Source organism: Numida meleagris, chromosome 21, assembly GCF_002078875.1.
Source record: "Numida meleagris isolate 19003 breed g44 Domestic line chromosome 21, NumMel1.0, whole genome shotgun sequence".
In the NCBI taxonomy this organism is placed as follows: Eukaryota; Metazoa; Chordata; class Aves; order Galliformes; family Numididae; genus Numida; species Numida meleagris.
In genome coordinates this window covers 1555531-1570356 of record NC_034429.1, presented here as the reverse complement: position 1 = coordinate 1570356, position 14826 = coordinate 1555531, and the positions used below count along the sequence as shown (strand labels likewise).

At 53.1% G+C, this 14826-nt stretch overlaps 1 long non-coding RNA gene across 2 annotated transcripts; it reads left to right on the top strand.

Moving 5' to 3' along the window:
* LOC110387221 lies at nt 8724-12909 on the top strand. 2 transcript variants are annotated; one of them, XR_002432446.1, is made up of 3 exons: nt 8724-8782; nt 9379-9410; nt 10367-12909. It is a non-coding gene; the product is annotated as an uncharacterized LOC110387221 (long non-coding RNA). The 2 variants fall into 2 exon arrangements; XR_002432447.1 differs by lacking the exon at nt 9379-9410 and having other exon boundaries at nt 8743-8782.

Sequence of the window (14826 nt, the reverse complement as noted above, 5' to 3'; positions counted from 1 at the left end):
GGTCTTAAAACCCAATGGCTTTGGGTTTCTCATCCTTTCCTTCCTCTTGTCCACTTGGAAAAAGTTTTGAGTTCCTCTGCAATGCAACGAGGGCCAGCAACCTCCCAGAGAAAAGGAAAAGAAAACCGTGATTGGCACAAAACCATCTGAGCCCGATCTCAGAGGCTCTCAGGAAAATAACAAATATTGTGAGAACCGTAATAAAATTTGGAGAGCTGGCAGCTCGGAAGCCATAAATCACCTCTTGGGCTGCCGAGCAGCAGCATGTGGTGAAGCTGCATTGTGCCTGCCTAATTGGAGCGGGTCCGTCACCATGTCCCACGCTGCTCCTTGGAGATGGGGCAAGGAGAGGGACCGCTGGAGCTGCCACATTTGGGGACCTTTGTGCATGGAAGTGATGGGGCTGAGTGTCCAATTCAAAGCCCATCAGTCGACTCTCACTCGCTCCCCCACCTCCAGGCGAATGCTTTCCCATCTCCTTGGCTGGGAGCTGCCATATGGATTCGATTCTGTTCCTGGAATTTGCTCTGCAACACATGCGTAAAATGAGTTATTTTCACCCCGGCCCAAAAGCTGCCATTCCGCCACGTTTCCCTTTGACCTACCCTGCTCCTCCAGCTTATTTATGGGCATAATTACACCACGCTATTGATTTTCTGACAGCTGTCCTGATGGTAACTATTTTACGGAATCAAGCTCATTTCTTCGGCGAGGGTTTTCGCAGCCCCTGGCAGCCCAACGAAGGCAGCTGATGCAAGAAATCACCTTATTTCTGAGATACCTGCTCCTGTGGCAGAGCAGCTGGGTGTGACCCAAGCACTGGGGGCTGCCTGCAGGGCCGTGTCCCCTCTTGTCACCAAGGCAGGAGGTGCGTGGAGGCCAGTGGGCTGGCGAGAGGGGCTGGCTGCCAAGCAGCTTGGGTGGGAGCTGGAGAAGCCTCATCCCGGGTGTTCTGGCTCAGACTTTCCCCTCCTAGCATAGGGTGCCAGGAGAAATGTCAGGGCCTTGTGGGGATTTCTGACACACTTTTCCATCCTGGGCAAGTCAAAGCAATGGCAGTGTTAATGGAATACAGAGCTGAAGAGAAATAATAATAATAAAAAAACTTAAATCAACTGAGTATTGAGAGAGTTTTTTTTCCAGAATAAGGATTCAAGTGAAAACACATTGAAGCAGCAACATTTCCAAGTGATGTGTAAAACCACCATGAATTCCTGTGCGTGGGAGGGGAAAAAGAAAGCCCCAAACCAACTTTCTCTGTCTCTGTTCCACTCGTGCTCTGAGCCAAGAAGCTCCGTCCCCAGGCAGGAACAGAAACCTCTGGGCTCAACAGATCCCCAAGGAAGCTCCAGGCGCATGCATCGCATCCAATGCATGGTGGGAAATAAAGGTGAGCACAGAGGGGCACATCTTGCAGCCTGACTTGATCCCCGGTCCTGAAGAGCAAGCAGAGCCCATTGCTTGGATCCAAAGAACCTCGCTGACCATCAGCAGGAGGGCAGAGCAGCCCAGGTGCAGTCAGGTATTAATTAGACACATTGTGGTGCTGAGTGCCTCTTGTCCATCCAAAGCCACGGGGATGCCCACTTGTGCAGGGGCATCGCTCTGCAAAACCAAAACCCAAATTTGGGGGTGGTCGGGGGGCACCGGCTGCGCTTCCGAGCACGGCAGCAGCGCAGTCATCCTGCTGCCATTACTGCAGTGTAGGATGCACCAGCTACAAGAGATGGTTGTGGTCCCACCAAAAAGAGGGTCCCAGAGCAATAAGGAGACTTCCCAAGTGCTGCAATCCATCACGCTCCTGCTGGAGGACGGAGCAGTTGGTTTTCCTCTATATTCCCTTGTCTGGGAGCAAGGGGCTGTATAATGGTGTGGGAGCTAGGGATGGGAAAACAAACCCAGTGGGGAACAACCTCTGCTCTGAAGCATGAATTCAATGCATATGCCCAGCCAAGTGAATGCTCAGCTGTGCTGGAACCCTTCCTTGGGAGAGTGCTAGAGTTAATGGCCTCATGTTGTTGCACAACTGGAGGCTGAAGCTGGGTATTAGGAACAGTTTCTTCTCAGAAAGAGCGGTCAGGCATTGGAACGGGCTGCCCAGGGAGTGCTGGGGTCACTGTCCTTGGAGGTGTTCCAGAACTGTGGGGATGTGGCACTGAGGGATGTGGTTACTGGGCATGGTGGGGAGGGTTGGGGTTGGACTTGAGGATCTTGGATGTCTTTTCCAACCATAATGATCCTGTGGTTCTAGGATCTGTGGTCAGTGGGTACGGTGGGGTGGGCTGGGGTTGGACTTGGAGATCTTGGAGGTCTTTTCCAACCATAATGACTCTATGGTTCTAGGAACTGCTGTGCAGAGGTCACACCGCAGCCTGGGTGGGATGAGCCCCGTGCTTGGGGGTTGCAAAACCAGCAGCCAGAGGGGCAGCTCAGCAACAAAGCGCCTCTTTCATCCCAAGGATGAAGTTGGCCAACACACACACACGGAGCAGCCCCACGCCATCCATCCTCCACAGCAACGTGGGTGAGCAGCACACCGTAAATTCACAGCACAACCCAACCCCTGGGCACCCAGCCCTGGGCAGCACCGAGCAGCAGCGTGCTGCTCTTTTTCCTTTATTAACCAGGAACAGGTCATAACAAGGGGCAGCCATTAGAATAATTAGACCCAGTGAAAACAAAAGTGTTGGGGGGGACACTGCGAAGTCAGTAATTGAAGCCAAATAATGAATATTTAACTATCTTAAGTAAAGTTTAATTAAGTTATCCTACGGCGGAGGCTTTTTGCAGCATTACTGTGGCTTTCAAGCACATTAAGGTGAGCCAAAAATAACCGTGCCAGGGACACGGGGCGCTCCCCCTCTGCTCAGCCCATGGGTTTCATTAGCAAGGAGCTGCATGAACTCAAGCACTCGTGCATGGCTTTCAGGGGCTTTGCCCTGGGTGGAGGAGAAGGCTGAGCTGCTGTGATGAGCTGCCCTGCACCCAGATCACTCCAAACGGGAGCAAACAGCTGCTCCCACTTTGGCATGGCAATGCAACAAGTGGCTGTAGCATCCTCATCTCAATTGATCCTCCAGTTCACTCTGCGTTGAGACGCTGCCAGATTCCTGCTGCCTGCCCTGGGCAGCACAGGAAATCTCTCCAGGGCCGGGACCAACGGAGACCTTTTGGGTTCACTCCATAAACCCTCTCCTGGTCCCACCCGTGACCGGAGGTGCCCCCGCCTCCAGGAAGGAGTCAGCGCTGATTGCTCCTTGAGCAAAACCCAAATTCATTAGCACGCTTCCCCTCTCTCCCAGGTTTGCCCTTTAGAGCTCTCAGCGATGGCTGTTGATGAGCATTAACTTCCCCTCCGAGCACACCTGATGAACAACAGCCTTAATGTCACCCGCTAATTGCACAGCGCTCCATCTCCAGCAGACGATGCTCCATTAGTGGCGGTCCCGCGCCAGCTCTGCTCTGGCGGAGGGGATCCAGCCCCCTGCACCCCAGCCCCACTCTCACAAAGCTCCGCTCCGGCAATCAGCTCCAGAACTGCGGGGCCGCTGAGTGATTCCTAACAACACCCATCAGGTGCACGAACCTTCCTGTAATTGCCTGTCCTTCTCGGGGCTCTTAAAAGCTTTCCGCTGGAGGAGAACAGAAGCTCCTTGTCAGAAACAGGCTATTATACAGATGAAAAGAGCCCCCACTCCCCACCTCTTGGTTGTGTGTGTTGGGTATTTTTTTTTTTTCCTTCTTAATGTTTTATTTTCCACTGCCATGCTCCTCTCCCAAGCTATTATGGCAGGGGGTGAGGCACAGCTAAAAGGGCAGCGCTTGCATGCAACATCCCCGCTAGGGAGGGCTTTGCTGGGCAGCTTTAGGGAGGGCACAGCCTTTAGCACGAGCCTCGATGCACACAGGACCATGCAAGTCCACACTCTTGTTGCGGAGTTCATAATGCATACGGTACACATTGCAAGCGATGCTCTAAGGACCTGCATCCCCAAACCCCAGCGCAACATCCCAAAACCCCTGGAGGTCCGTGAGCATCGCATGGCTCCTAGTGCACGCAGAGCCATGCAAGTCCACGCTTTTGGCGCAGAGTTTCTCGTGCACGTGGTATAAACTGGCAGCAATGCCCTAAGGACCCGCATTCCCAAACCCCAACGCAACATCCCAAAGCCCTCAGAGGTCCGTGAGTGCAGCTCAGAGCCCGCAGGGCACTGCAGTGCAGCAGCACCCAGAGCCTTTGGGGGACGCAATGCATATGTGGGATAATGGCAATTAACATGGCTTCAAAGCCGGCCCACGGAAGGCATTTCAAACAGCTTCCCACCCGTCTGCTGGAGATCAAACCGCTGCGCCGCTGACTCATAACGCTTCATTAGCGATGTGCCAGCAATTAATTCAGCTCTTGATGATGTTCGGTCACTTTTATTCGCAAGACTGTGATTTCCATCTCCTTTACGCCGGTTTGGCTTTAGCGTCTCCTTGGGAGCAGGTTGCAAAGCAGCAGAAGGAAGCAGGGCAGAAACTCGCTGCTTTCCAGCATCCTCTGCTCGCTGTGATTTCCCACATCTTTCTTTGAAACCGGTGACTCTCGGAGGCACGGAGCTCAGCTTGGACAGGCTGCTGGGCTGATGCAGTCTGACAGTGCTTCCACTTGGCTGCTGTGCGGATCAAGGCGAGGAGAACGGGGATTTTCCCTTTGAACCAGTGCTCAGCCCGCTCGCCGGGGTCACTTAACGTGGAAAAATGTAATTCTCCCTGGAAATAGCCCATCACAGTGCCACCCAGCAGAGCAGAGGGCAGTCCTGCGCAAAGCTCCGGCACGTGGCACCTCTTGGCATCCCCCAGCCCCACCTCTCCTTGCCCAAAAGCTCCTGCCATCAGCCCAAATCTGCCCCATGCAGCTGGATGGAGCACAGGGCTGGGATGCAAACCCTGCTGCATGCAGCATGGGCTGCACACACCTTCCCCTGCAGCAAGAGAGGGCCAGGAGAGCCCCTAACACCAAAGACCGCCTTGAAAATCTGATTTTTGCAGCAAACGAATAGGGCAGGGGTGAGATGCAAGCCAGCCCTGATTGCATGGAGCAATTTTTCCCCCAAAACAAACCTCGGCGCGGCTGGAAGCCCAGCACCAGGCTGGGAAGTGACACCGTCCCTTCCTACCTGCAGCGAAGATTTAAATGCTCATTTTGAAAGCTCAGCTCCATTAAAGATTTATCTCCCTGCACAGCCACGGGAACTGGGGCTGCCACCGCCGCCCGCTTCGGTTGTGTCAAATGCGCCGTACCAAATTGGAATTTGGGGCCTGAAAGGATTCGACAATGCCCCTTTCTTCCCCGCGCTGTCCCCAGAGGAGGTGGCACTGAATAGATGTCCTCTTTGATTCAGGGAGAGGATTTTTCTCCCCGCCTGTAATTGCCTCCAGCACGGAGCTCTGTGCATTTCCCAGCAGTGCCGGCACAGTGGGGGTTTGCAGAGGAGGGGATTTGCAGGGTGGGCGCAGAGCCCTGAGCTGCTCAGCGCTGGGGGGGCATGGGGTGCATGGTGCAGCGCTGTAGCAGCTTGGGGAGCCATCCCTCCTTGCCATCCCTCTTTGCCATCCCTCTTTGCCATCCCTCCCACCACCGGAGGACGATTGCCCCCTGCACACCTGCCCCGCAGCACTGTGTTCTCCTCTCCTCCCACCCGTTGCCATCCAGCCCCCCCATTTCTCTATTTTCGGGCTCTTTTGTTCCGCCTCCTTTCTTAACACTTTCCCCCACTTTCCCCCCGCCCCATATGTTACTTCAGGAGGAAAGAAGTTGGGCTGAGAATCCAAAAAAGAAGAAGCACAGCAGAGCGGGGTGGTGCGGAGAGAAAGAAAAAAAAAAGAAACAAGCACCAGGATTATTTTGAAAAGGAATGGAAACAATTACAACCCTAATGGAGAGCTATAATGAAGATGAGCTTGTTGTTTTTGGTTTTTTTTTTCCCTTCCATCATCATGAAGAGAAGAAAAACCAACAAGAAAAGGGCACGTTTTCCCATAACTCGAAGTGGCATTTTGCAGCGATTTTCCTGATGGCTCAGCACTCTGTGCCACCTTCCCTCCTCTGCTTGCTCCTGCACGCTGCTCCGGAACAGGGGATGTGCCCCCAGGCCGTGGTTTTGGGATGGTTGAGAGGACAGTGCCCAAGAAGGGATGGTTTGGGGTTTGGAGGTGGAGGATTGGATGGGAGCTGTGAGCGAGGCCGCCTCAATCAGCTGCCATTCATCCCCTCACTGTGCCCTGGGGTTCCTCTGAAAGCCCTCAATCATTTCTCTTATCTCCAGGCTGAAAAGGCAGCGGTTAAGGACAGCGGGGTCCCCTCAGAGTAACAGGGAGAGGGTTCAGCATGGGATGGGCACGGGCAGGATGGGCATGCAGCTGTGGATGGAGGGGGACTGGAAGCTCCCGGTGCCCCCGAAGCAGCCAAACTGCTCCTTCCCATGGAAATGCTCGGGCTGAGAATTAATTTGTAGCTTCCGAAGATCACTAACGAGAGACCCCGCAGCAAGCTGCAGTAACGAGGGCGGCTGCGGGCAGTGAGCCCGGCTCCGCTCCCCCAGCCCTGAGCTCCCAGCTCCACTCCCCCAGCACGTTCCCAATGTGAAATAAATGCTCTTTCCCCTCGTGCCGAAGCCCCATTCATCTTTCTGTCAGGGCTTACACACGGCCGACGGGACAACGCTGCTCCAAAGCCTTCCCTCCTCGTTGAATCACGCGTGGGGTTGGAGAGAATAAGAAAATACGAGGGGGGGGGAAACAGTTACCTTGTTCTCCTCTCCGGTCCCTTTGTTCCATCCAGAGCTATAAAACCCAATGCGATTTTTATCTTTTCATAAAGTTTTATTGAATCTGATGCCGGGAAGGCCGCAGGGTGCCATCCAATTAAACTTCCCCCTAATCCCGCTCTTAACTCCGCCGCACCGATGGGAGATTACGAACTAATAAAGATGACAAATGAGAGGGGATAAACGGGAGCTGAGCAGGAGGAGGGAGGGCAGCAGGGCACGAAGAAAGGTCCTTAATTGTGGGAGCGCTAGCCCCGGTAACTCCAGAAATATGGCTTTCATATACTGCCAGGCTATGGGAGCTGGTCGGAGCTGGTGTTGAGCAGCTCCATCCCCACCAGACCCCAAAGGGCCTCACCCATCCATTTCCCTAGCTCTATATTTTAACATATAGAGATGATAGATGTAATCCAAGCTACTAAGAGGATTCAATCCACAAGCGTCGGAGCTATCAGCAAGTCTACCAGAGAGAAAAGCATCCATGTGCATGGGATGTGTCCATCCAACCAGTGCAGGTGCAGTCCAGCACCCAACTCATGTTGGGCATGGCACCCTCCCACTCCCCAAAGCAAGCTCCCAGCTCCCCCATGCAAAACCATCATGGGCTCGCAGCAGAGCTGCAGATCAGACCTAACCCATCACCTAGGCGCTGCTTTGGCCACTCAATCTTGTTCCCATTAACACTAGATAGGGGAAATATGGCAATTCCCACCAAAGAGCACAGGGCAAGCTTCCTGGGAGCCGCTCCTCCGCAGCCCATGTGCCTCCCTCCCGCTCCTTAGAACGGAATGTAATTGGCCTTGATCAGGAGCTGCTGCTTTTAATTCATTTACCACTGACTCATGCCTCCGCTCCCCAGCGCCCTGTTCCAAATGCATGGTGAGCGGCACTCCAACGCGCTGGAGCTATTTTGACACACTAAGTAAATATCAATTAATTCGCCTTTAAAAAAAAAAAAAAAAGAAAGAAAGAAATAAAAAAGCGTAATTGAAAAATCTGAGCCCAGATTCGCAGCCTTGTGTTAAGCCTCGCGTTTCTCGGATGATGGGGCTTTTACAGCTCCCACGAGTTCGAAGAGGAACCATACGAGTCACTGACGTTGGGAAGAAATGGGTGAAGCCCCCACCGCAGGACTGCGCTCCATGTGCGATGGCAACCCCCGAATGGGCTTAGAAAAGGATGTTTTGCTCCATCCAGAGCCACGCCAGCACCTCCTGTCCCCACCGCCTTCAGTGGGAGCTGCTGAGCGCGGAGCCTTGCTGAAATTTCAGGGTGGTTAATCCAAGAGCAAAGCGGTGCCGCCGCGACATGGAGCCAGCCTGCAGCGAGGGCAGTCATTAAGGCTTCGTATTTAAGGAATAAAACAACCAGAAAAATCTACAGCCTTGGAGAACGGCTTAGTTTTGTAAATAATTACACGACACAAAGCGATTTGCTTTAATGCCGCAGTTAGCCAATGGAGCTTTGCTCTGGTTTGGGTCTCTGTGTTGGCGGGTGGAGGTGCATCGTCAGCACCCATGGAGAGGGATGCTTGCAATGGGGCTGCCTCTGGGAGGGTGCATGGTTTTGCTGCTAAACCCCCAGGAGCTGGACTCTATGACCCTCATGGTTTCCTTCCAACCCAGGATATTCCACAGTTCCCCAAAAAGAACTTCATGCTGCAGCAACATGCAACATCCATCAACACAACGCGACACGCTTCCACCGCTCCCCAAATTTCCCCTTCCACCATTACATCCCCACCGCTTCCCAAGCCCTTTGTAGCAGAAATGCTAAGTCATGGCTTGAAGCAGTGATGGAGCACCTGGTGGGAAGGCAGGGCCAAACCAGGGGAGCTCAGGTGCATGCAATGACCTGAGTGATGGAAGGGATGGAGCCAGGATCCACCCTTCCCAGACCTCATTTAAGGGTTGGCAGTGGAGGTGAAGGCATCTCACTGGAGTTCTCTACCTATCTGAGGCCTTTTGAAGGTAAGCAGCTTCTTTCCTTTATTTCTGTGCCCACAGCTGTTTCATTTGAGCCAATCCTCACTTGGTGCAGCCTGGGACCTTGCTGCTCTGCTCTCATTGCTGCACTTTCCATCATGTTACACCCTTGCTCCAGGCGAGCTTTACATTTCTTCATAAAGCTTCCAAGCTCTTAGGGAGCCTCACTGGGGTCCCATTTTCCAGCAGGGAGATGTTAATGAAGAGATGTTCTCTTCAATTGCTTCTTTCTCATGGGCATTTCTCCACGTTTTCCTCAGTGCTTCACGCAGGGCATTCCCTTCTACAATTCTGGGCTGAAAACCAACAGAATGCCTTCATGATTTAAGAGAAATTGGCTTCTTCCCCTTCATTGCTTCCGTAAAAATGGAGCCAAGGCTGGGTGCTGGGCTCAGCTCCGCTCCCTCCATCAGCACCATCTAATTAGGGTTCCCCTTTGCAGCAGCCTTTAATTACAAGGGGGAGGGCAGAACGTGTGAGACGCTCCGTATTTATAGATGGTGCAAAAAAAAAAAAAAAAAAAATCTGACACATTTTCCCCCCCCTCCCCCCCCTCCTTCCTCCCCCTCTGCTCTTCACAGCTGCCCTGAGCTGAGAACTTCCGCGCTTACAAGTGAGAAAGGGAAGGGGGAAAGGTTAACCAAGCTGTCAGAAAGGTTTTTTTCCCCCTCTTTCTCAGACTGCAAAACAGGGAAATGTGTTTACTGTTGGGCGTCGGGGAGCTAACGAGAAGTAGGCACTCCCCGGCCTGACACTAAGTGCCTCTGACACCGGTGACGGCCCTTTGGTGGGAGCAAATTCACCCGGTGCCCAAACAGATTATTTCAAGTGTCTGTTGCTCAAGAGCACCGCTTTGCAAATATTCTAATGTTTGAACTGCCTCGTTTAGCCGGCCCTGTATCCGCGGTGTGAGCTGCAGGAAAAGGCAAATTAGAGCACGAGAGCTTTGATTTCGGGTGTTTCCTTTCTTCGCTTTTGTATGGCAACCAGCACGACGGTGCCCGAAGGGCGATTAACAGCCAATTGTTGCCGTTTAGACCATGGTGTGGTATTTCTCTATTAGCTGGCCCCCGAAGCTCAGTCTCAAAGCAGGCAGAGCTGCTGGTGCGCTTCTGGATTAGTGGGCTCGGTGATGATGGGTCAGTGTTTGACTTGATGACTGCAGAGTTCTTCTCTCACCTTAATGATTCTATGAGCGTGGTGATGATGGGTTGGTGGTTGGTCTGGGTGATCCTAGTGGTCGTTTGCAACCTGAATGAATCTGTGATTTGCCATGTGTTGTGCAAATGGGAATGGGACGTGCACGAGGTGTCCTGCCTGCACCCAGCAAACCCCAAGGGAACGCTGTTCTCTGCCTCCCTGGGAGAAAAGCTTCACCCATCTCTCTCACATCACGCTTGGAGGTGAGAGACGTGTCACGGAGCCAGGAGAGATGATCTGAGACAGAGCTTACAAGAAGGCAGCACTGAAAAACCCGACCTGTCAGGGCAAGCAGCGTCAGCTCAGCTCAACATCACTGCCGGACGGTGCTCTGCTTCCACTTCAGTGTTCCTTTTAATATCGTTAAAGGCCATCATGTGGGTGTTCAGCGAGGGGACAGCCGGAGGGACAAGGCCACGTGGGATGGGGAGCCTGGAGGATGCACGCAGGTTGTGAGTGCTGGGAGAAGCCCCGTGCAGGGGGAGCAGAGAGCTCAGGCTGCGGCGTTTATCGGAAGGACAGCGGAGGTGACTTGATTGCCACGTGGAAGTACCTTCCTGGGAGCAAATACAGCTGCTGAAGTGTCTTTAATCTCTTGAAGAAAGACAACAAGAGCCGGGAGTTTGATCATGTCTGGCTGCTGCTTCCCACTGGAAAAATAAAGCACGTGCTTCTAGCAGCCAGGCTGGTTAACAGAGGGTCAGCAAAGGGATGCATCGTGTGACTTAATGGCTTTGAATCTATGCCAGGACCACTGCTGGGGGCAGAGCCACCCAGCACCCACCCTGCTTTCAGTGCAAGGGTGAAATAAGGAGGTGGATGATGCCTACAGCAGCCGGAGCAGGTTATTTCACGGTTCTTTCTGTGGCTTCAGTGCCACCACAGTTGCCCCTCCTAAAAGCTCTGTGCTGCAGACCACACAAAAATCCCTCCCTTGCATGGGCCACGTGGGTTTGCTCACATCCAGCCAACCCCAAGCACCCCACAGGGCCACCAGCCTGCTCCTGCCCTGCATTAATCTGTACAACCACCAGGACAGAGAGATGCAACACGTGCAGAGCTCCAGGGCACAGCGCTATGTGATGCAGGAATTTGCCTGTAAGAGCTGAACGTGTTTGTTGCAATGTACTCACAGCCGTGCTGCAGCACCAGTGGTGTCTGCGTGCAAGGGAACATCTTTTTGGGACCCCTGGGGCTGATTTGTTTGCGGGTGTTGCCTTCTGTGCCAGCAAACTTGCTTGTAACACACACAACAAGATGTCAGAGCCCGTGGGGAGCTGAAACTTGGATTTCTCCCTTTCTCGCAGCATTTGTTTTCCATTCAGGATTGGAAGGAAGAAATAGAGGGAGAAGGAACAAACCCAAACCAGCAAAATGGCTTGGAAAGAAGCCAGCTGAGGGAGCCCCCCACTTGCTTCGGTTTGCAGAGAACCCAGCCCAGGGCAAAGCCCCACTCCAGCTGGGGCATGTCACCAGCTCTTAAATCCCTGCCCTCAGCTTCGTTAGCAAGGGGTAACGAGCTGTTCTGGTCACCTGGGTTGGCAGGGGGATGCAATCCTGCGCGAGTGCCTTGGTACGATAGCACCATCACGCAGAAGCGCAACGATGCAGAGCTTCCCCTGCACGGGGCTTCCCAGGAGCAGCAGATGCCATAAATCGCTCAGTGAAAGGACAGGGAAGCACCTCAGGAGCCATTACCTCCTCAGAAGTCAAGCAGCACAGATTAGAATGGCAACGATTCGGGAGTTTTTACGGGGCTGGGCAGGGATTGTTCAAGGCTCAGCAATTCTCTGCGCTCCGTCGCCGGGTCATTGATTTATTTTACTTCTTTGCCACTTACGCCGTGTGCTGCGCTAAGTGAGGCGGTGAGGGCTCTGGGGATGCACCCGGGGGGCAATCTGGGGCATGGGGAAGATCCCACCGGGCTGAGGAAGCTGCAGGTTGATGGAGCGTATGGGCTGCGCACCAAACAGAGCAAAGCAAGGGCTGGGTGCATCTGCTGCTTTCCTGCTTCTGTTCCCTGTGCACACAGGGGGACAAACGTTCCCAGATTCTCCCTGAGCGGTGCCAGGGAGGATGGGATGATGGATGTAAATACATCCACAAGAGAAGTGGCTGGCTCCAGGAGCCCGGCTCTTTGAGGCGATGCTGTCAGGTTTGGCACCAAACTTGGAGATGCAGCGAAGGCGCTGTGACGCACTCAGCGCCGGCTCTGACGTTTGGGTTTTAGGCTTCTTAGCAGCTGGGATGGATGGAAGCCAATGGAGCAAAGTGTGCTTTTCTGCTTCCCCTGCACCGGGGCCTTGCTCTCGTCATGCAAAAAATAACCACTCATACAGCAACGGCCAACTGTCGGGGAGCAGAGAGTTGTGCAAGGTGTTGTGCAAGGTCCTGCTTCCATGCAAGGAGGAAACAAACTGCATCTCATGTTACCCACTTTGTGCACCCCAGGAGGAACCTGGCAGTGCCTTACCCAGCTCTGCAACCTCCCGAGCGCTGCCAAAAGCAAGGTCTCCTTCCCAAACCCTGCAGTCCTTTGTAGGGACGAGCGCGGCACTAAGCTGCGCTCTGAGCACACTTTTCCTCTTTATATTACCCAAAGGAATGAACTGCTATTACGAAATCATTAAATTAATAACTTGGTAATACAGGCAGATATATAAAACAATCTGTTCCTAGAACAAAAGGAATTACCACGTTCCAAACATTCATAATTTAATTTAACAGCGAATTTAAAGCGGCGTACGTAATTCCCCTCCCCACCCCCCTCTCCAAAAGTCAATAGCACGGCATCAATAGAGCCAGGGGTGGGAAGGGGCTGTGCCTTGGCTCTGGGATGGGCAGAAATGCCCAAAATGGGATTTTGGGGAGAGCTGCCCCACTCAGCGCTGCTGCTCTGCCCCACTTTAGATCCATCCTGAGAGGCAGAATCAAAACCCAATGCGCTATCTCCAACAGCCCAGCTCCTATCTCGCTCCCGCTTTTATTTCCGTTTACTTTACCTAATATTTTTTTTTTCTCCCCCCTTTTGTTTGAAATTAATTTGTCGTAATTTATGGGAGCGTATTTTGATTGCTTTTGATTAAGTTTAACAAGCAGAAAAGAAGTCTGCCGCATTAGACATCAAAGCAAACAAATCCGTTTTCGAGGCCCGCTTGTGCATAATTAATAAACGCTGTCACTCCTCGTACAGTAAATATATCTATTATGCTACAATAAATGGCGGTGTAGTAATTAATACACGCAACCAAAGTATGCGCTGACGAAAACCAGGGTGTCGAAGTGCTTGTTTGTACAACACCCAGGACTCGGAGCGGTTGTCATGCACTCCCATGGGGGTGGGGGAAGTTTCTTTTTGGAGAGGGAAGTTTGCTTTCAGCACCGGGTGTGCAACAGCAAAATAGCATTTCCAAGGGGTTGCATGCAACCAAGGGGTGCATGCAACCCCATCACCCTGCAGCTGCGATCCCTGCAGCTGCAAGTACAGCATCGCCTGCAGTTCCTGGATCGTTCTCCCGAGCTGCAAGAGCTATTAACTTTTGTTTGAACTTTCTAAGTAGGGCAGGGTCAGATTTCAGGCTGAATTCTCTGCTAGCTACCAGCTCCTGTGCTCAGCCCCAATTAGAAGGCAGAAAGCCCGGCGTGCAATCCCCCTCTGCTTGCAAAACCTCATTTAACCCAGCAGCGCTGGCTCCGTGCGTGGGGAGCAGAGAGCAGCCCAGGGGAGAGGTGTCAGAGAGCAGGAGGTGCTCTCGGGATGCTGGGGAGGAGATGTTCCTATTAATTGCCCTCGTTAGAGGAGGAGCTGCCCTGAGCTCCGATCTCAGACCGTCACTCCTAAGAAAATTTGGGGGCTGAACCCTTACCCAGGTCCTTTACTCGTGGGGATATATGGGCAGAGGGAGTGGAAAGAAGTAAAGGTGTGGGGTAGAAATCTGCTTTAAAAAATGGCAAATCCTGGAAAAGTGGAAAAAAAAAAAAAACCTAACAAAAACAACCCTGGACAGTTGGTGCCACTTCTAAGCACATTAAATATTGATGGGCCCTCGCTCGTGGCTCCAAATGGGCTATAAATTGAATGGAGGTTATTTTCGAGGTAATTAAAAATAAGGAGAGAGGGATGGAGGGGACTGCTGATGGGAAGCTGTAAAGCCACAGCTACCGGTGCTCGGTGCCTGCTTCTGCATCCCCCTTCTGCTGCATCCCTCCTCCTGGTGCAGCACCCTGGGCATCTGCAGCCCCATTCCCTCCATCCCACCTGGATGCTCGGGACAGCCGCTGTGATTTTCCAAGTGATGCTGGAGCCTAGGAACAGTCCTGCAGGAAAATCCAAGGGTTTGTTCCATTGCAAGGCCACAGGGATGGAGGCTTTCCTGGGGTCCAGCACCCAGCCATGCCCCTGGGCTGCTCTGGGAGCATGGAAGGTCTCACCTCATCATACATCCCTCATCACTCAGTGAAAATCATCCTCCAGAGATCGCTTCCAACAACAGCCCCCTCCACAGCGCGCAGAGCCATTAGCATCCCACTCCGCAGCAGGGCTCTAACTCAGCCCCTTATTAATGTCAGCTCCGCTGCCAACCTGTTTCTGTGTCAGTTAATCCTTCGGGGAGCAGGAACCTGCAGGGCTGGGGCTGTCTGTGTGCGGTCTCCCTGCATCCATACCCCAGGGCTGGGGCTGGAGGGGTCCGGTTGCTGTGCTGGCCCGGAGCCTGGCCTTCCTCCCTGCCCTGCTCCTCTTCCTCTGGGTCCTGCTGGCTGCACACAGCTCCTTCCCAGCTGCTGAGCAGAGATGTGGATAACTCTGGTTCTCCCATTCCTGCCAGCAG